Here is a 23,329-nt window from a genome sequence, read left to right as displayed (position 1 = left end):
TTTACTTGGAAAGATAAAAACTCAAATAAGGTTATCCATTATTTTCTTTTTAAAAATCCACGTAGTACATGCTATCTCACAAGATAAATTTTAATGTAATGTGCAATTCTGCCCCAAAATTGGAAGGGGCAGGAAAATGAATGAATACAAAAACTCAAATTATCATTGCCTAATATAAAGTTTAGGAACTCAGACTATCTATCCCTGCTTGTTAAATGCTGTAATTGTTGTTTACTCATTTTGTTGCTTAGCTTGTTTGTTTTTATTGATTTTGTTGTTGAGTATTTTGCTGCATTTTATGCCTATTGTGGTTTGAGTTTATTGTGCATTTTAATGCAAATGTGTTTATAAGAAGTAAATTTGTGTTACCGTGTGGGTTTTTCTGTCTTGCCTTTTTTTTCTCAACAACTTTACATCTGAAATCTACCATGCTGCCCAAGGACCTCGTAGCACACTTGGCTAAGTGACAAGACTGTACTTGCTGATGAACATACTTCACTGCATCTAAATAATCTACAGGTATAGAAGGATTATGAAAACGTAAATCAGAACAGGTTCTAGGAACATTAACATTAATGTGCATGGATAGTAAGCATTTCACATAGACTCAGGAAAGCACTGAGAATAATTCAGAGAGAATCAACAGAATCTGACCCTCTGTAATCTTAAATCCTGTTCCTGAAAGGTTCTTAGTGATGACAGATCTCTGCATTCATGCTGAATCTGGCAGATTTAGGTCTTTGAAAGACAAAGAATCTGGCAATTTAGCCTAACCTATTTTTGTCTGTCATGTAAAACTATGCCAAACTCTTCTCTGCTAGTTTACTTCAAGCATCTACCCTCTTCTTAGTAAGTGTCCTATATGGATTTTTAGAAGAACACAAAGAGTTAATTTCCCTTTTCTCTGTGCAGTTTCCAAAATATTAACTTGAACATGTCTATGAAGGCACTGCCTTGAAGATAGATAACATATTTCAAAGTCCTTTGGAAACATGCTATAATGGACATTTTAAAAATAATTGGGAGTCGTATTGCCAACATAAAACAAGACAAATATAGATTCTTTGGCAGATCTACCTGCATATATCTTCTGAGAGCTATTTGAAAAGTGGAAGCATTACCTTAAAGCCATTTGTCAATCTAAACACAGCCAACAAGCCTGTATCCACAAAGAATTAAGCATCAACCAAGACTTCAATTTTTTTGCCAAAAACTCACTGCTTGTCTTGTGGTCTCAAGGTATTATAGCAGAAATATTAATAAAATCAGAGCAGTTCTGAATTCCATATTGATCTTGGATAAGGAGAAAATGAAACAACAGAAATAGCTTTCAAGAATTTTACATTACTAGATTAGAAAAAAACTCAGTATTTCCCACATTCTCACAGAAAAATTAATTGGTTTTAATTCTTGATCTCTCTCAATGCTTTCCTTGATAAGTCATGGAAATGTTTGTCAATGACTGTAAAAATGTGATCCACCACTATTATTACACCTAAGAAAATATTTTGGCCTATGAAATGAGAAGGCTATACAATTTAATAGTGCATATTAAACAGGACTGGGAAGTTTCCTTTGTCAAGCATATGTCTGAGAAAGCATAATACTATTTTCTTACCAATATAGTGGATAAATGCAAATCTTTAGATTTAGATTCTAAATGCAAATATTTAGAATGCAATTTAATTTAGAGTTTCCCTCAAAGAACTTTTTTTCAATGATCTGTTAAGGGTTGGTGTTTGCAGAACCATAGTAGCTTGGTACTAATAATTTAGCTGCAGTCATCATTGGCTCTTTTCTTTCCCTCTCCCTTTCCCCAGGGAGATAGGTGCAAACCCTGAAATCACCTTTTCTATGAAATGCAGCCTTTACATTGAGACAGGAGTTATATCACAGGTTCTTACCTACAGTTTTGTGTTGCACCACTGGGTTGATGAAACATGCTTCTGCTAGGACCTGGATGAAGTTCATTAACTCATTTATTAAAAGCCATGCACAAGGAGAAGAATGCGTACTGTGTACTAAATTCACTGTTGGCATCCTTAGTTACAATATGGTAAAACCAAAATTAATTTTTAATATAATGACAACAAATCCAGTCCCTGTGGTTTCCTGTTTTGTTTTGTAGACTGTGTGATCGTTCTTAAAAAGGTGTAGTCTCATTTAAATTTATGTGCTAAATACCTGCTAACAACTACGGAGTATTTTAAAGTTTTATATTTTTCGTAAGTAGATTTCAATACTAAAATCTTTTGCAAATTACCTCTACTTGATTAAATTTTCTCCTGCAGCCTGTCTGTCTCTCCCTGATGTGTCTGACTCAGTAACTGGGGAAGAAGTGTCTTCTATCAATCAATGACAGAAAGTGCTGAATCTGAAAATGCTGACTGAGCACCACGGAGGGCAGTCAAGTTTCTGATAGCAGTCAAGGGAAGTCAAAAATTTCAATATGAGTGTTAAATGTCTTTTCAAAAGATATTCAAAGTTTAATCAGGAAGAAAAAAATCATACTCCAACAAAAGTGCTCAAATAAACTCATTGATCTGAGATTGGCATACAGAACAAAATAAAAGAATTCTATTACCCCAGCTGAACTTTCTCCAATGACAATGACTAAAATAACAAGGATACGTTTCATGATTTTCTTCTCAATATTGTACATCAAATAGGATTTTAAACAAGAGAGTGAGTAAGTAAATATATTAAACCATTTAAGAGTTCATTCATGGATGAATGTTTATAGCAGCACACAACTTCAGTAACGACTATCTGATATTATAACTAATTTCCTTGAAGAACAGCAATGCTATCCATTGCTATGAGACAATGAATAGTATTCCCTTTCATTGTTTATTAATTAGTTTATATGTAAAATATATGCAGAGTTTAATTTGTAGTAAATATATGTATATGTATAGTAACAGGTTTAATTAGCTGTACATCCTGTCATGAAAGTATAAAATTATCATTCTAAGAAACAGTTGTAATTGTTTGCAATTCTGGTTAGGAGGGGCAAATCCTTTCTATTCAACCTCATTATTTTCCAGGTCATTAATGAAGTTTTAATTCTTAATATACAGAAATTAACTATGCAAAATAGCAACTGATGCTAGGAATTGCACATCTGAATATTGAACTAAGTTTTTATTTTTTAATATTGTTTTCTTTATTTTGAGATCCTTGTTTTCAAGCCATATTTTTGAAAATACTGGCTTTATAAAATATAGGGAGCTCCCCCATCAAAGAAAGATTTGGCAAGACCAAAATTGCACAGGTAGTGCCAACAGAAAAGATCCATGTAGAAGAATAGGAACTGATTTTCTGTAAAGCCAATTGATTTGATAATTGTAGACCATATTGGCAGACAAATTCAAGATGTCATTTAGCAGTGCTTTTTCAAGGTTAATGAATATGCTTGTCTCTGGCTAGTAAGAACAGCATCACTATGGATCACAATTATCTTCTTACAATCATCTGTTGTTTACATTGCACAGAGCAATGTGTCATTTCATAGATACTAAACTACCTATTTTATGCTCTGCCCTGCACAAGGGAACTTTTACATGCACAAGGCACATGGGCTTCACTGAGTTCCTAACATGAAAATTCAAAGTTTTTAAACAAAAATTCTGTTTAGGAAGAGAAAGGACCATGGGCCAAAAGCCAGTTAAGAACTCTGAATCTGCACATCCAGAGAAGGCATTTTCCTTTGGTTAGTGTTCCATTTGGGATACTTCCAGTCTTTTATACGGGGACTGTGTAGTTCCAACTGGTGATAGTTGCATTGATTAGATTTTGCATTGGTGATAGTTTAACTCTATGATTTTTAATCACTTGCTTAAATTTTCAATATTAATTTTTAATGAATTAGTTATTTCATCTACATACAGTTCTGATGGAGAAGTCGCTATCAAATGGCAGAGAGAGTCTCAAAAACTGGTAAACATTCTGTTATCACATCTACAAGTAACCAGTTATCTTCTTGCCAGTAAAAAAAAAGTAAAATAAAAAGAACAAAAAAACCATCCAAAACCAACCATATTCCTTGAACAAGAATATTCATCAGCTTGTCACATTTTTTTAACATATTTGCTCCCAGTTTTCTGAGAAATTCATTCATGTTCATAGGAATCATACTTAAGATCAGAAAACAAATTTGTTGGAATTAGAGAGATGTTCACTCAGGCTTTCTTCTGAATAGTTTCCAGCATTTTATTTTATAATCACAGGTGTTTAATGTTAATGTGTAAAAGATTAAGATCATAGAATTAGGAACATAAAAGAATGGTCTTACAGACTAGATCTTGCCTTCCAACAAACAGTAAGTATCGTTTAAACTCTTCTTTTATTACTTATGACAACATATATTCATTATTGCACTGAAACATTATATATTCATAATATTAAGTTGATCAAGATCAAACTCTTGAATTTATGAGTTTTAAGATATGACAAGATAAGGAACATGGCTCTTTGTCCATGACCAGAAAATAAGCTAAATTGTATTCTAAAGGAAATCTAGATATTAACATATTTTCTCTGTTATTACCAAAGCCTTTAATAGCTAAGTTTCAAAAAACAACAATAACAAAATCTCATAAAATGTGTACAGTAAAAATGTATTAATTCACACTGGCTGGAAGTTCCATCATATATTTCTATATTTTATGATTTTATGCAGTACAGTAATGAGCAAATGCAATTAAAAACAAAGTAATGTACCTTAAAATGTACTTTATTAATTTCTTTGAGAAGTATAATTTTGTTAGGATGATATTATGCTTGTAAATGTTCAACAGTGCATTTGGCAAAAGTAGTATAGTCGAAGTAATGCAAAATTTCATTAAAATACAGTTACAACATCTTAAATCTAAAATGTAAAATAATTTATTTTTAAAAAGTGTACAAAAGTATACAGACTCATAAATGATGAATTATGAAAAATTTGCTTCAGAAAAATAGTAGTATATATATCAACTATGAAAATAATAATAAAACTCATTTTTCACCTTCCAGTGGGGAGAATTTGTTCATTCAGTTTTAAGAGTAGAGTTTAATCTGTATGTTCTCTAATTGTTCTCAATCTTCCCAACAGAAATGCTATTAATGTAGCTCCTTTTTTCCACTGTGAAAGCATTCTTAAAATGAGCACAAATACCTGAGCATACCTGCACCTTGCACCAGTCAGCACCAAAACCAGAAGAGTGGCTAAAAAATACTAATAAATTATTTTTGGACAGTAAAAAATTAAGCATCCTTTTCATATCAAGGCTTTTCTGATACTTGAAGAACAGCGGTCCACAAAAGTTTTTTCAGGCAAGGACGGAAATGCGATTCTTCCCCTTCTCCCAAAAGTTATTATTTTCAAGTAGACAATGATAAAAAACAGAATGGCAGCAAATAAATAAAATTTTTGAAAGTCTTAATGTTTTCAACTTCCCCTCCATCAAATAATGGGTTGTCATTGTTATCCAAAGTACAGAACCTTCCCAATGCAGTGAAGAGATTTTAAGATGAAAGGAGAAATGAGCCTTTTATGTTTATAAAGTGATAAAAATTATTTCTTAAAAAAGTTATTTCAGCATAAATTAGTGATTAATTTTATTTTTTTATTTCCAAATCTTTCCTGGAAAGCAACAAAAACTATAGTTGCACTCACCTGAAAAAATACCATCTTAGAACTTTCTAGTGTGCAACTCAAACAAGTGGCCAAGTAGTGTGGGCAATTGGATCACTCATTCAGTTAGTCTTATCAATGCAAATATAACAAGGCAAAAAACAGGACAGAAAACTGAGCTGAATTTGAATGCATTTTTTTACTAGTAACAGAGAATATTTCATATTTACATACCAGTATAGTCTTGTGGGAAAGTAAGAATTGCAATATAATTACCCAGAGGCAAAAGGAGGAATGGGCATGTGGTGATGTAAAAATGAAAGGATTTAGTACCTTGATACTGACAACAGAAGTGCTTGGCTGAAAAAACAATCAAGATCCTTAAAGAAAATTAAATTAATAATATCAATGCATCAGACTGAAATATTCTTAACAGTTATGGGAGAGCACTTGGGTTCCAGCACTGAAGTCTGGCATAACTTTTTTTCAGTACCTGCAGGCATTAGGCAGTTCATGTTGAACTGGATTCCAGATGTTGTTCTGAAACTTGATGCAAAAATAGGTCTTGCTTTAGTTCAGAAACCATTTCAATGATTTGTTCAAAGCTCACATGTCAAAAAAAGGCATTTTTTGGTTTGCTGCTTGAACTGTTTTGTCAAAGTACATAGCTATTAAGTCTAGCATCATGCCATTTGAAGATTGTGACTGTGAAAAAACAGCTATTTACATAAATGTATTCAGCCATTTTTATGCAGTTTCATTTTTAACTGCATTGATTGCTATCAGCTCTGCTAGATTGCTTTCTTCTAGTCCAATTAAGTTCAGAAAAAATCACTGACTAGACTTTCTCAAAGGAACAAAATTATTGATCATCATATTTCAATACTGGCTCACCACATCCATTGTAAGAAACAACTGAAATCTTAACATGTACTTTACTCTTAAAAGTACTAAATGTGATAAGAAAAATATCGTTACCTACAGCTATCACATGACTGGTGCAAACTGTGCATCTGATCCAATTCCCAATAACGTCAATGGCAATGTTTCCATTGATGTCACTGGTACAAGGTCAGTCCCTGCAGGGGAAAGTTATGTCCGTCTGTAATCAGTTGAAAACAAAATGAAGTCAGAATATTACGCCCTCCTCTCAGGTGATGGTGACTAAATCAAGTTTGTTAAAATATTTCACAATAGGTAATGGTTTGGGTTTTTTTGCAGTATAACATCCTCCTTCTATCAGTGCCAATATTCTTGAGAAAAGGTAAACTTTGAAAGCAAAGGACTACAATAACTTGTCATTATGGAACCAGGCAAGACTTCCAGCTGCACTGTTCTGTGCCTAAATGCTAAATGTGTGGTTTAGGCCAGAAAGAAACAGGAGGGAATACTGATACTGGAAAGCATGAGAAAACTTGAGTCAGTGCACAGGCCTTACTTAATGAGGAACACTAACATTTACATTATTAAATTATGAAAGTTCTGAGCACTGGATTTGAAGGAGGAATGTGCTGATTCAAGCAATATGTTACAGTCTTTAGCATTTAGATCTTTGCAACAAATCCATAGCTTATCTAGACATCCTGGTCATATCTGGTCGAAGCAAAAGGGCTTCCTAAAGAGTTTATGAGAAGCTTCACATCTCAAAATTAAAATATGATTTTTATTTCCCAATATAATTATGAAAAATATCAATTTTTCTATTTTGAAAATTTAAAAACTCCTTTGCAATTGCAAAGGATCTCTGCAGACCCTTATTCCTGTTTTCTTCCTTTTAAAATTATGGTCAGAAGAGGAGATGGACAACTAAAATCCTAGTTTATTTTCAAATATTTGTTCCCATGAGCATCTTTCCCCCTCCCCCCACCCCAAAAAAAAAAAACCTAAAAACAATGTACCATTTCTTAAAAAAAATTCAAGCATTGAGGCAAATACTTTTTTTAAATCATGTGGGTTTTTTATTTTGGTTTGTAGGAGTGGGAAAGCAGTCAAATGAGGAAAAAAGAGCAAAACATCCAAAATAAGGAAATGTATAGATGCAGTTCTATGGATCTCAGTTGCCTCTCAGTTTTGCCTTCTGGCAATCTGGTTCGTAGAGTCATACTATTCTTGATCATAGCTTATTTAAGCCCACATTTCCATAAGCTACGTAAGTATTGCTTTCACTGAGAATCATTACATCCCTTACAGACCTTACATTCACTTCTTTTTGGCTTACTGATTTTTCAGAGATCGCAGCAAGGTCTCTGTCTTTCACAAAAACTCCAGACGTGAATTAATTCCCACAAACATTTGTTCAGAAAAAAGTCTGTTCTATTGAAACTGAAAAGCATAGTGCATTTTAGTTGCTCTTATTGTGCAGGTCTGATTAGTAAAGCCATTTTGCCAGCACCTGTCACTCTTGCAAAATTTCAGACCCACTTGTAAGAGTGATGATATATTATATCCTCTTCTATCAAACAGTTGTCCAGCAAGTCAATCAAATATGCAGCAAGTCAATGAGAAGAGCTTCATTTTCAGTCATCTACTGCATTTTCACGGTTTGGACAAACAGTAAGACATTTCTAGTCATTCAATATGCAGACACATTATCAAATCCATTATTTTTTTCCAACAGTGAAGAAAATATCCGTAAAGGTGAAATCCACAGCAGCAGTAAATTTGACACCATTTTTACATAATATACTAAACAATACACTGATCAAAGGTGACAGGGAAACAATTTTATTATTTTATTGTGCAAACCCTCTTCTATCCACTCACAAGAGGTGGGTCAAAGAACTGGTTTGTAACAATGTTCTCAGTTGTTTAAGTAGACCTTCAATAACCTTTAATAGTTATTTCACTTCTATGAAGTGCATGTGAAAATTACATGGAAATGTCTACCAGCTGTCTTCCTAAGCTTAGATTAAACCAGGGAACAGAAGGAGAAGGAAATAAGTTCATACCTGGCAACCTCTTACTTGTTAGTGCATGGCTTCACTATAGGACACAGGTACACTGCTATTTGTAAGTAAAATGTGTAAGTGGACCTTTCTGTTCAGGAGGAACAATCAGAAGACCAAAAAAACTTAAGTTATTGTACTGGAGGGGGCATAAAATAAATTATGTAAGTTTCAGTAACATATAGGAGTCATGTCCTTGTTGAATACCCTCCTCTGATAGGAAAAACACCAGTCCCAAAATCCTTGATAAGATGACACATGGTTGTTTGGCAATCCTGAGTCCCAAGATTTAAGATCAAAAGCCAGTCCAAACAAGTGCAACACTCCAGTCAGACAAATGCATCAGTTGGGCATAATTGAAAGGAGAAAAAAAAAAAGCTGAGAAAAGATTCAGGAACTAAAGCAGGAATCACCCCAAGGCATAAATGCAAACTCCAAGGCAAGAGCATTAACCTGCAGTAGATCTTCCGAGCAGCAGTCAATCATTGTAACTTAACTAGTGGCTTCTCCACTGCCATGTGGAGCTGCCAATATCCAAAGGTTTCATGCAAATGAAAAATAAAGTGGTTGTAGATGGATAGATAACTTAACAGAGTAGTAGCTGTACAAAAGTATCAAAAGTATTTCTAATATTTTGCTATACAAATAAATGGGGGATGGCAATGAAACTTCAAAGGAGGAAAGAGGGTTTTGTAAATGTAGTGCAAAAACAGGAGAAGAAACATGCAGGTTCAAAAAGTTAGGTTAACAAAAGAGATTAGAATCAATGACTGCATCAACTGATATTGTCACATAAAAAATTAATGGTGTTTAAGGGAGAATCAAATTGAATGTGGTTACAGGCTTCAGTGACAGGCAGGACAGCAAATGTTTCCCAGTTATCAAAAAGAAGTGTGAGACAGGAGTAATTAAGGACTCTGTGCTAGCTTCGCTAGGCTTGCAGCATTGTTAGAGGAATTGTGAAAGTGACAGGAGAATTTTGATTTTGGATGTAAAGCCACATCTGTAAAACAAAGACAATTTTTCAGTATCAATACAGAAAGGAAAGTTAAACATAATCTTACAGGAAAAAAATGTAAACTTAAAAGTGCCATGACCCAGTCCAGACCTTACCAAATCAATGCAAATCCAGCATGAAGTTGATTTCTGCCATCTTTTGGGTCACTGGCATCATCAGCAATAACAAATGCCAAATAAATGACAGTCAGATATCACAAATATTTATGGAAACAATGGCTGCCATCCTGGCCAACTTTAGAAACCCAAACTTCAGAAATTACTCACATAAACGTCTGTAACTTACAGGGAAGGCCAGGCCATTTCTTCAGACTCGTCCCAATCATTTAAACACTAAGGCTGTCTCTGAGCTGACCAAAGGACTACTGAGAAATAAGCATTTCTCAGTTTGAAGAAGTGTTGAAGTTTCATTGGTTTTGTGGTATGTTACCTTCATGAAGAGAGAAAGTGTGGCTGAAATGTTATAAGCAATAACAGAATTTGATGAAAGCCTTCATTTCCAACTCAAAGCCATTCTTTTTTGAAAATTGACTACAGATGATGTATAAGCTCTTGTTTGTGTGGTATTCCTTTACTCACTTTCAAAAATATAAAATATCCATAACTGATTTTCCTCAGACTAAAACACTGAAATATACCTTAAGAATGATAGAGCTGTTATTGCCACAAACAAAACTTTAAACACTTCAAATTGTATCCTACAAACTTTGTTTATCCTGAGGAAGATCTTTTCGTCTGTGAAATGGGTATAGAAAGCTGAATGGTAAAATATTTTTAAGTGGGAATAATCACACTAGCAACTCACCTTTATTAGAAGTTATTTTTTTATTAAATCATTGGTCTATTCATACAGATATTTAGTATTCATGCAGATATTTAGTATTGTATTAGACCCATTTAGTAAAAAACACAACTCCCAAAAAACTTTTCTGTTATTTTCAGTATATACTACAGAAATATAGTATTACTATCCCCTCTTCTTTTTCCATAAGCTGCTATGGTAACTGAGAATTAGCTGACATAAATATGCTGTAATTTCTTTTGTAAAATAGACATAAGTGAGCAAGGCCTTTAGTGAGATTTTGACCTTTAACATTTTCAATTTTACTCTAAGCTTTATAGATTAAGGTTGCATAGTGCATCTTGAGATAATTCTTTAGAGTTTTATATACATAGAAGTATATATATAACTCTAAAAAACAACACTAACAATAATACTAATTATAGTAAATACTAAAACATATATTCTACATAATACTACATAGAGAAAGCAAGGTCATGTCACAATTCTGAAACAGCTCTCAAAGAGCCCTGTGAGTCTTATCCTATAGCATTTTAGTAGCACTTGTTATGTTTCCCAATGTCTGATGATTAGTTTCACTAGGTATAATAAACACAGTCATCCATTGCCTTAGATAGTAAAGACAAGAGGGGGAGATGTTTAAGAGAAGAGGAGAACTTCCCTCTGTTCCACACAGCAAAAGCCATTGGAATTGTATAGCTATTTCACCAGTTTTGTCCCTCTCTCCATTCCTCAGCACACTGCAGTGAATGATCTGCTGTAACAAGGAAAAAGGTGTGACTTTCAGAACAGTTTTCTTTCTTTGGAGAGGAACTCAGAGAGCACCATAAAGATCAGAAGCCACTAATTAAACCCTAGCAAATCACAAGGCAGTCAAATCTTCACTGTATATGGGCTGAACAAATATTTGGTGGCAGGTGTGGGTCTCTACAGTAATGGCAGCAAAATACAGGCTTTCATGAAAAGAAAATACTTGTGTCAGTCCCACATTCACCGGAGAAGCAAATGGATGACATCATTGGAGCAAAACTAATAATCTGAACAACTCAGCAGCTCTGTGGTACATGAACTGCCCTTGCCTCAAATCTCAGAAGGGATCCTTGCTACCAGTAGCTTGGCAAAGGAGTGCAATAAAAGTCCTGTGTAATAAAAAGTTGTTTCCCTATACAGTATCTTCTGAAGCAAGGGAAATTATAATTTCTGGGAGACATAGGTTGGTTTTTAGAATAGTAAATCCAGGTACCTGACAGGTTTTTCATAGCACTCTGCTTCTGGGCAGTCTGGGATAATCAAGAGATAGATTTAAAAGAAAAAAAAATAGTAAATTTGACTTTACAATATTCTATATGCACATTACTGCTAAGATAGCCAGACTAAAAATTTTTTTTAAGTTGCCATACATCATTATTACAGTTAGAAATTTTGTATTACAGTTGCATTTACAGTTCTAAAAAGAATATTTCTAAAGAGAATATTTGTAAAGAGACTATTTCTAAAGAGAATATACAGTGATGCATAGAAACAGAAAGGAAAAAACGGTATCAGTATCTCAGAAAATGGTGGCTGTAAATCTGAAGTTAAGTCAGGGATAGATTTTACAAGGGCTATTTCTTCTTGGATAAACCTTGTCACCTATGACGAATATTTTGCCTTTCTCATTGAATGTATATCTTAACCTTCCAAAAGAGAATCTGAAAAATGTCGGCTTTCTGACTGCTGTGACACAACATAACTAATAGTGGATATACATAGCAGAATGCGTGGTGCTTAATTTTGTGGCCAATAATAAATTTACCTACTTCTGCTAAAGTAATTACATTTCTAATAGATTAAGCAACAGATTAAGGTCATGTACTACTTAAACAGAAGATAGCATTTATAGACACTTCAAAATCCAAATCAATTTTCTTCAAACTCATATATTTTTGAGGAAGTTAGTGAGTAATACCTCCATACACGCTTTTTTTTCCACTTCCTCCAACTCATTACTGGTAGTCAAATCCGCAACTTGTGAGAATATTGTTTTTGCTGTTGCTGCTGTTATGTTTTTTTAGTGTTTTGTTGAGAATCCAAAAATCAAGTGCCAAACTCACACTGAGAGAGTGCATCCGCTCTGTTTAACCAATATAAACCTATACAAAACTCCATATGTAAGAATTTATGTCTATACGAGGCTACAAATATCATACTAATATGTTATGAATATATATACTAATATATTCAATTTTTAAACATTTAATTCCTTTTTTTCCTGACTAAGCCGCAAGTAAAACAATAGAGGTATAAGTTTAATTTTTATTCAGTTTAATTTTTTTGCAGAAGAGTGCAGAAGAGTGCATTTGTAATTACAAGGATGGAAAGGGAGAAGTTGTCTCAGGAATAGGTTCCCAGTCGTAGATATCGTTGGAGTACACAAAGTACCCACCACATCACAAATACTAAAGTGCTTTGTGCCAGATGGAGTATGTAAATTAAGCTGAAAGGCAAAGCCTAGCCAGGCAAAGACTCAGCCTTGGAAATACATAACATCAAGATTTCCTTAAATACTTTCAATTATAAAAGTTATTGACAGTCTCATTTGAAGTGCCTTGCTTGGAAATTCAGGTATAAAACAGAAGAAATGTCTTGGTAGACAGAAAAATTCAATGTGTAAAAGCAGCCTCTGCTTAACTTAGCTTTCCGAACTTGTAAATAAATTTAGCTATTTAAACTATGTCTCATGCTGTGTTGATTCTCCGCTTTCATAATAAATCCTGCCCCTCAAGGATATCTGTATCCAAAGTACCTATGCCGTAATGTAGACAATAATAGCCCTCTGTGTTAGGAGGAACAGGGACAGAAATAGATACTGTATGACTAAATGCTGATTGACAGCTCCTTCACATACTCAACTCTTCTCAAACAAAACTGCAATAAAAAGATTTTGTATCATACTACTCAAGAGATAGTAAAATGTGTAAACAACTGTAACCCTGTGGAAGAAAATATATACTTTATTATTAGCATGACACACTGAAACATTATTTTTCAAATACATTAGCCAGAGATCAAATTATTCAGTGTCTAATGAGAAAGGAAGTGTTCCTTCTCAATTACCCATTAAAATGCTGCTTCTAACAAAAAAAAAAAAAAATCACATGGAAGACTGTTACCATGTAAATACTTAAAAGAAAATATTTTCATGGCATGTGAGAAGGAAACAAGAGGAAAACAGTAGAGAGACAGTGACTGAAACGTCCGCCAGGTACATATCCAAGACAGCTTAAAAGCCCTTATGAAATGAAACCTAGCTTTTGAAGCTGTCAGAGTTTACCACCTTGATACATTATTGTACAAGTCTGAAGAATTCCTTGACAGAAGAACTTTTATAAAGAGCAGCTGAGACACTAGGAAAAGCATAGGGAGCCTCTCTCACAAAATAATGGTTTATAATCTCACACATGATAAAGAAATGTATCATCTTAGTGACTGACAGACACTCATAAGTGCACAGGCAAGACAACTGGAGCCACCACAACTGGCTCTCAAGGCTGGAAAGAAACCTATCAACATTTCTGTCAGAAATAAGACCATTTACAAATTGGTGCCCCAGTTCTCTCTAACCCCTGCCCTATTTGCTTCCTGTATTTCATTGTCTTGTGTTAAAGCCTAAGAAATAAGTACTAGGTAGAAATTTCCAGTCTATTAGAGTGCTTTAAATGAAGGCTGAAAATATCTTAAAACACAAAATAATTTAAATAATAAAAAAGAAAAAAAATACTGCTTTTTTTTTTTTTTTTTTTTTTTGTCCATAGGTGACAACATGTTTTTCTTGAGAAGTAAAAGGCCCAAGAAAAAATAGCAAAAAAAACCCAGGTAGGTCATGTAACTGGGGATATTATATGAATGCTTTAAAAGCTCAAAAAGATCTTTATCAACAACACTGCAAGGTAATCTTTGAGACACATATAAATAGAAGGGGAGTCATTGAGTGCAGAAAGGAATGAAACATGCAAAACTCTTCTAAAAAAAAGGTAATAAAATAATTACATTTCCTATAAATGAGCAAGCAGGTAGATAACTGGACAAAAGGGCAAAATAAAGCTTTAATAATGACCATAAAAATTAAAAACCAACATGGTCCTTTAACAAATTTTCTTGGTACAGGAAATTTTTTGGTCTGACCAGATGCAATCACTTAGGATAAGCAGCAGGACTAGGTAAATAAATCTGAAGATGCTACCAAAGATCTTAAAGATTAATTAAGCCTGTCATATATTCCCAAGTATATAAAAAAAAAAAAAACCCAAAAGGCAATTTATGCAGCACTTCTATTCTTCTATTTGATTTCACCAACATTGTGATTATTTTTTTATTTATTATTAGACCTAAAATTTCAATATTTGACTTATGATGTTTGTCTTGAGAAATCAATTTGAGTGTTGCTCCAGTAGAAATTATGTTGCCCTCCAGGGAGATGAGAATTGTTAGATAAAAGCTCCGGTATCTTCGCAGTGAAGACTCTAAGAATGTTTTATAACTAAAATCGTGGAAATTAGAAATAATTTATTAAATTTGATAGCTCATGCCTCTAATACCAACTACTTTTGAAACTGTGACAAGTGGAACACAATCTCACCTTTCCCCAGTCCACCAAATTCAGTGGAATTTGAATTTATGGAGGATTTTTATGAAGTCTGTACACAGAGACTTCACAGTAAGTACTCTAAAATCATAAGGGTGAAAGTGTAAGCAAATATGGAGCAAAGAGAAGCTAATTATCAACTAGTGTCAATTATCCTTCATTATTTTCTCCTATTCTTTGTTGTGTGATTTTCAAAATTGTATTCTCTTGATCAAAGTAGACACCGTTCAACCATGTAAGGGCATGTACTCAAACCCTAGAACAGGAAATAAATCATAACAATCTAAAAATTAATTGAAAAATCAGACTATTCAGACTAAAACAATCTGTGCTTTCACCTATAACATTATTCAAGTTTTACTAGGAAACAAAGTTCCTTTGTACCATTTAATGACCTGACAATATAATCTCACCTAGCCAATCTTGGAGCACATCATCTACTGCTTCTTAAACAATCATGTAATAGAGCTATCACACACACAGGTTTTATGAATACACAATTCAAACCCTCTAAGATTTATACTCAGCATTATTTTTCAGAATTACAGCTCACCAAACAGGTCCAAACATGAGCTGCCGACTCTTAGGCTTCCAAAAGGCATGAATCATGTTGTAGAACAGTTCTCAACTTTACAAGAAAATTATTCTGTTTGGCAAGTACATAACCTAGTGCATGCACAGTTGGTATAGTGCATCTGGAACATATATAATCCTCCCTGTATTTGCATACACCTATTTTAGAGTAGGCAAATTAACACCTCAGATATTCCTGAATAATCAGGGCTTCAGAAACATTTTTGCAGCTTACGCTACAACAGTCCCAGGACTGTTCAAAATGCATAGGTAAAAGGGAATCTAATCCTGCACTCCTCAACATGAAACATCAAAATGAAGTAATACTCACACAGGAAATCAAACTATTATCTTTAAATTAAGCTAACGAAGTTGGCTACATCGATGTAAGGTCACCCAGATTCACTTCTACTTACTTCTTACCTGAACCACATGTCCAACTAGAAAGAAATTGCTTATTTTGAGCAACCAAATGCACCATCACCTAACAGAACTTGGCATTGAAGGAAACATGAGAATTTATTCCACATGGAATGGGACTAAATATGCAGTGCATAGATGATAAGGCACTGCTGCCAAGTACCAAAAGTAACCTAGGGATTAAACTTGGGCTGAAAATATGCAAACATCAACATGAGAAGGCCAATTATAAATGCAAGAAAAACTCTTTAATTCCATTTTAATTAATAATCAATCTGGAATTTACCACGTTTTCTCCAGAGTGGAAAGAATCTGACCAAAGTGAACATAAACATTATTCTCAAGCAGTAAGATAGCAGATAGTAAGTAATCTTGCAACTGATATTTCTGTAGAAATTGCATAAGTCAGGCTATTAACTGAGATATTTGCACCATATTTTCTGAATATCAGTGATTCAAGAAGAACTTCCAATGAAGATCTAAATCCTAAAATTTCTCCATTAGTTGAAATTGGTTACATAGGTCAAGCTTTTTCAGGTATACAGGCTTTTCCTCTCTTGAAGAGGCTGACCAGATTCCAACATCCTGTACGATACTGCTGATGCAAAGTATACCTAACAGATCATAACAATGAGGAAAATCATCCAGTGGCCCAGAACCAATTTAGCACTTTTCTTTCCAAAGCACTTTTAACTATGAGCATGGGGCTGGAGCTTGTACTAGGTGACTCCTCTGGCAGATGTCTGGTCTAAGGTCAGCACAAAAACCTCCATCTTCAGTTTCATTTTTCACTCGCTGTGTGTAACAAAAGAAGAGCTAGAGTTAGCATTTTAAGGCACTTTTGAAAACATAGTATTGGAAAGCTGAAAGAAATCATTAGCACTGACTCAGTGCTTCCTAAACTAATCTTATATATAAATATATATATATACACATTTGTTTACACAATGAGTGCTTTAATCCTTCATCTTAAAACTAAGCAAAACCCCAAAACAAAAAAAGCCCAGCACTGATGAGCAATCTTGCAACAGCGAATCAGTGTGCACACATGAGGGAAAAACAAATGCAGTTGGGAAACAGATTTCAGTGTCAAGTTTCCCCAAGTGTTGTTATAAATATCAGGAAATTAAAAAATGCTCTTAAAATGCATGAACATTATTTAGGTCTTTAATCTGGAAGGGGCATGATTGATTTTGCAGGGTGGAAACTGCCAACTGTACCAGTGCCTGCAGATGGAAGGGGCCGGCACATAGCTGCCAATTTCAGGGAATATATTTCAACTACTCTCTAAAATGGATTGCAAAAGCTTGTTGTCTTCTGCTTGCTCCTCCAAGCTCATGCTGCACTAAACAGCTTAGGGGGAGAACAGCATCAGTCTTTTCCTGAAACAAGAACAAGTCACAGAACATGGCTATTTTAGAAATGCCAAAAAATTAAAAACCTAAACCTCTGAGAGCAATGCTGCCACAAGCTGAATGGGAAATAACAACTCAATGACAACTCAAATGTAAGTCTTACTATTTACACAATGGGCATATTGAACCACAGTGAGAGGAAAACTGACCTTTAAATTTAAACTTCACTTTTACATCCTTATAAATTATCATACAACGATTTTCTGGAAACACAACTTCACTGTGCGAAACACATTCTTAAAATTCCTCTTGTACTGTTAGAAAACAGTAAAATATGAAAAAGAATAAGTAGACTAATTTTTCAACTTGGACCATCTTTAAATACAAATGCTCTTAAATCTCAGCTTCCTCACTTTCCTAAATGTCTCAGATTTGAAAATCTGGTTCCTGAGAAAACATTTTGGATGGTACAACTACAGACTACCAGAGCTGAGAGTTAATAGTCTCCAAAGTTTCTCATACAGCCATTATGTCACTGTAAAGAGAATCAATTTTTTTCTCCAAGTATCAATCTTTGCTTTTTTTCTCCTTTCAGTTGTGTAGAAATGCACATATTTTCCAAATTTTTGTCTTAGCTCTTCTCCTATCCCCAAAAAAAAAACTACTTTTCATTGGCAAAAGGAAATTAAGTAGTGTAAAGCCATCTTTCCAAGCCATTTTCTACAGCTTTGTTCTTTCAAAGATTATCTGTTCTTTTTCCTTCTACTTTGCACTGGAAACTGTGCTTATGCCAGCACCTTATTAAACTGATTGCTGAGTCTTTTCCTCTGGAATTTAGCACCACTACAGCAGGTTAGCAACAGAGGCTGTCTCAAATATCTTGTGTTAAGGACAGATCTGAAAAGTTATCTGCACTGTGGAGTAAAGCTGTTTTGCTGGCAGCAAGAATACTAGAATGGATATAAAGTGTCTTGAGGAAAATTGTCTTTAGGACTGCATCCCATTAAAGACATTTGAGTGGTATTTTGACCCACTGGTTCCAGCAGGGGTAGAACATCATCCCTGCTTTTGTTCTACTGGTATAATACACATCTACATATATGACATCAAAATAACTTATTCTCCCCCTTTTAGGGTTTCTTCCTCTTCCTCTTTCTATTTATTTGCAGATCTCATTTGCAGACTCTCATGCCACTACAGAAACAAAATTGTTTGTTCACACTCTTCCCCGGTACATACAACAAAGCAAGGTTCAAGATAAGCCCTTTGCTGTCTTTCTGAAACACTCCTTTCATGCTCACTGCAGGTTGGTGCGATATACTCTAACATCATTTGTTACATATTTCATACTGCAATGCCATGCTTGATTACATCAATCTATACAAAACAGAAACTGGCAGCCAGTCTCCCAATTTCTGCCAACTGTAAAGGTTAACATGTACGTTGGCATAATGTGGGTGTGTAAATAAGGGAATTTGTGTAGTCCTTTATTTAGCAATGTAAGAAAACATATTTCAGGTCGGAGATGAATAGTTTTCCTTCCCTCCAGGTGTCTATTTTCTATTTTGGAAATTTCAAGGAAGGGATTAAACATGCACAAGCACTACTTAGCAACAAAACACTAAGGAACCATACTGTGTGTACTATAACTTCATTTCATAAGACTATCATCACAAACTGCCAGTATTTCATCACTGCCAAGATGTCTTTGGAGAGAGACAAGAGAAGTCAAGGAAGTGGCTCTCAAGACACCCCCAATAAGCTCTCTGCCATCACTCAAGCCTCCCATAAGGCAAGTTCACCATTCCCAAAGATAATTAACAAATTTACTTCTAGACCAACAACCTTTAAGAAAAAAAAATATTTGCCCAATCAAGTAAGTTTATGGTTACAATTTTTCACCTTTAGAAGTTCTTATTATTGGAAAAGTAAAGACATAAATCAGTAACTGTCTTATGCAAATATTGTCAGTATAAAACAAAGTTATATGTGTTCATATATTTGTAAACTAAATATTTTCTAACCTGATGCAGAAATCCACGGTAAGTTGATGTAAGGTAACTGATATTTGTTCTGGTATTGCACAAAGTAACCAAATCATTTGGCATGAATAAGCAGTCATTTAACAGTAAGAATTAAAATTAATTACTTTATATACCTGTGCCTGTTTGTATAGGTTATGGTTTATGCAGCAGTCTGTGTTGATGACTAGTAAACAAAACATTCAAATAAAGATCCACAAATTTTAAGCAATAACAGTACCACATTCTATATATTCTTTACTGTCTTCCGTGCATTGTATACTGTTGCAATGGATTCCTCTGCTAAACTATTAGAAGACAAAAAAAAATGACAAGTCATATGAAATGCAGACAGTAGTCAGAAGGTAAGTGCTTTCAAAGGTCCTAGTCTCCTCAGTCTCCAGGATGATATGTAAGAACAGACGGGAAATTTTTTAAGTGTGCAGCACTCATTAGAGTTGGCATGAAGGTGATCGCACCTTTACCTGTGTAATAGCTTAAATACTGACGGAGCACTAGTCCAAAAGGAAAGCACTGTCTATATACTCAGAAAAGCACTTGCAACAAATGGCAGCTCTTATGCATAATCACCTCTGCTTGAATATAGAACATTGGCTCAAGACACTCTCTATCAAGAATCAAGAGCCTGAAGAAACATAAAATACTAAATTGGAACTGCATAGAAAAGTTCTACCTACATCTACAGCTCTACCTTTAGAAAACATGGCTATGCAAAAATAAGTTTTCTGTTTAGTAAGCTATGAATCCATTGACATTGTTTTTGTGCTGTTTTGCTATTATGATTGTAACAGAAGAGTCAAACACTGAAAGTGTTGTAAAGTAAATGTGATGAACACAAAAAAACCCTGTATGGCTTTAAAATGGATAACATCTGGCTACATATCTCTAATAGAACTGATACAAACTGCACACATACCCTTATCAAGTGAAATGTATTTGACTTTGGTATACTTGCAACTATCTTTAGGTAAAAATGGTAACATTTGTAGAAGGCAATTATAGAATCAAAGAAGCAGAGCGATAGTAAATGTGAAAGATTTTCTTGTGAAAATGTTGGATGAATATTATGAAGTATTCTCCAAACAAAATGGCCAGTTGGAGATTTTGAAAGGAAATTCTAAATTATATGGTTTAGGTGTAGCTGCAAGAGCATCGATCATTTTTCTTATATTCTGAAGTGCAATGCCAAAGAAAACAGATTTTCTGATGTGATTAATAAAAGCAAAGGCTGAAGTGCAACAGAAAAAATTGTGATTAGATAAAAAGAAAAGATTTTTGATGGGATTTCTAGAGTCACTTATTGAAGAACTACTTATTGAAGACAGTTTTAAGTCCAAAAAACAATATTCCACTATGCTTACATTGGACCAGAGTAAAAATAAAACATTTAGATTGAAGGTTCTAGTGATAAGAAAACATGAGAAAATGCCACCATCTGATCAACACTTAATTAATTTCAGTAAATATGAAGCTATTTTAGTATGTCAGAATATGAATATACTACAATTATTTTTCTTCTTCGGGGTAAGACTAATTTCTTGAGAAGAAATTATGCTCTTCTTTACATATATTACTGAAAAATGAATAATGAAAACCTACATCAGAGATTAAGCTAGCATGTGTTAAACAAATTCTTTAAAATGTTTAAGAATTATTATCTTTTCTGTTGTGAATATAAGCAGATAGCTAGACTAAACCTTTTTGTGCTAGGAAAGTCGGTTAACTAAATGGCATTTTTAAAGATCAGCTCAGAAACTGCAAGTACTGCAACTGCATATTTGCACAGTTCATGCCAGAGTGGACCCTAATATCACCTGCAGCCTCTAAACACCACTGTACTATTGCTCTTAATAGTAATAACAACAACATTCATCTTATTGGATACAGCAGTTCCTATTTTTGTATTCACAGTAAAGCTATAAAAATTTTCAAGGCACTTTCAGAGGTACTTTTTCTTAAAGATAAGAAAAAATTCCAAGTGTTTAACTATAATCACTATTGGGAAAATACATTAGTAATGTACACTTTAGAGCACTTCTGAAAAGCTACACTCCTAATACCAGGTAAATGATATATGTTTTAGAAACACTTATGAATGCCTATTCACTTATTACTCTGGCATGGCCTCAAAACAGTATTGGCTAAACAATAGTGCTTCCATCATGGTTTTGTGTATGGTCAATGAAGTAAATAATATGCATTTTTTTAAAATGCTTGAATGCGTGCTTACACAGCAGTTTATTCAGATCCATTATGGACATCCAAGTAAATAAATGTTCCAAAGTCCATAACTATATATTTTGCAAATACAGAGCTGCTAGTTTCTACAGAACAAATAATAGGCACTATAACAATACCACATGCACAGGGGTTTATCCAACAATGTACTTCACCACAAAACAGATTTCACAACTTCTTGCTGGCTTTTTCTCCTACTCCCCATCATTTCTTTTTTTTGTTTTTAAAGAAAGGTGCTAAAGGGGAGAACATTACCTTTCAAGAAGCTGTTACATTTTCAGAATACACAATCATTATGAGAAATAATAACATGAAAGGGAATTTTTTTCTTGAGAATCCCCGTAAAATCCCTGTAGGCCCTTTTTTGATCTCACCACCTTACTTTGACCACCAGCTGACTTAGATGAGTTCTGCAGTTGAGAGCCACAGTTTTACATTAATGGCATTTACTGCTCTGAGTAATTGCTCAGTAAAAATTCAGGAAGGGTTTTGTATTTGAGTACAAATACCAATGGAGAGCAAGTTCTTTAATAATCTGATGCATAGCTATATGTGGGCAAGAGCTTGCCTTTTGCAGCCATCCTGAAAGCTCTTTAACCTTTATTCTTCTTTCATTCATGTTTTAGGAATGCTAACAGGACAAATGATACCTTAGGAAAGAAACAAATAACTACTGATCAGAACTGCAGATCGATAAGATAAGACTAGAATCTCCTATCTGTTTTGTAAGAAGCTGGGAGCCATTAAAGGAGGTCAAAAACCTGATTTTGGCTACAATCTATGCCACTGTGACAAAAAAAGATCCCAAATAATTCTTCACAGGCCTTGAAGTGAATAAAATACATGGATAGAGAGGAACTAAAATGGGGGAGAGAGCCTAATCAGGAAGGGTTCTTCAGCAAAAGCCCAAGACAATAAGTTAGATTTTTCTAAAGTGTATCAGGATATCCCATAGATATTTAAGATAGGCTTTAAATAGTCAAAGTAGACAAACTAATGCTCTTGATTTCTAGATGAGCTTTCCTTCCATATGCGCCTCTAAAATGATAATTTTCCAGGGCCCAAGGCAGACTAGTTTCGAAGAACAAAAAATGTCTTCATATCTCAGGGATGGTAAAGGATTCTACATTCCAAGCAGCCTGTAAATTTGCAGCAGTCTGATGATATATGTACATGACACCCTTGCAAGTATTGAAATTAAATTAAAAATAATGAACTACTTAAAGTCTATTCATGGATATTCCTGACAGAATCTACGTGGGCTTGGGAGAAAGGAAAATTTGCTAAATTCATAATTCACTTAGGAACAGTTTGCTCAGTGTATGACCCATTTAAATGTTTTAAAATGTACATTTTTTACCAGTTTTACTCCTTTTTAGTCTTCAAAGAGCCATTAAAATCACTTTTTAAAGGTCCAACAAAAGAGCTAAATGAATACAGAAGTGACACCCTTGATTTCAGAAAGGCTATGTACTCACCAGCACACAAAAGCCTGAGTATAATGACTTCAGTCTCATTCCAGGGGTGCTAAGGTAGGAAGGATTACAGATGAACTGGTTTTATGATACATGACCATTCTACTTCATCAATTGCAGAGTGTCTTTTCTTGATGCTCTGTTGGGAAATATAGCACAAAACCTGCTTTGTTGACACTAGATTTGTTACTGTAAGCCACATTTTATAAGTATGGGAGAAG

The 23,329-nt window shown here is 34.2% G+C and overlaps 2 long non-coding RNA genes across 9 annotated transcripts in view; one reads left to right on the top strand and one right to left on the bottom strand.

Annotated features, from left to right (window-relative positions):
• LOC121470102 (uncharacterized) overlaps positions 1–23,329 on the top strand; it is a 223,939-nt gene that overhangs the window by 137,674 nt on the left and 62,936 nt on the right. For 5 of the 7 annotated variants that reach the window (XR_012056388.1, XR_012056391.1, XR_012056394.1 and 2 more), the window contains exons 4-5: positions 441–519; positions 2,292–11,351. This is a non-coding gene — a long non-coding RNA (uncharacterized lncRNA). Of the gene's footprint in view, positions 1–440; positions 520–2,291; positions 11,352–14,175; positions 15,067–23,329 lie in introns of those variants that run through there. The other 2 variants (XR_012056390.1, XR_012056389.1) reach the window with 2 other exon arrangements.
• Positions 1–23,329, bottom strand: part of LOC115495544 (uncharacterized) — a 252,952-nt gene that overhangs the window by 191,446 nt on the left and 38,177 nt on the right. For both annotated transcript variants that reach the window (XR_012056395.1, XR_005980699.2), the window contains one exon: positions 23,112–23,247. This is a non-coding gene — a long non-coding RNA (uncharacterized lncRNA). The remainder of the gene's footprint in view (positions 1–23,111; positions 23,248–23,329) is intronic.

The sequence above is a fragment of the Taeniopygia guttata genome, chromosome 5 (genome assembly GCF_048771995.1).
Source record: "Taeniopygia guttata chromosome 5, bTaeGut7.mat, whole genome shotgun sequence".
Lineage (NCBI taxonomy): Eukaryota > Metazoa > Chordata > Aves > Passeriformes > Estrildidae > Taeniopygia > Taeniopygia guttata.
The sequence above is the reverse complement of the archived record's forward strand: the minus strand, read 5'-3'. Positions and strand labels throughout refer to the sequence as shown.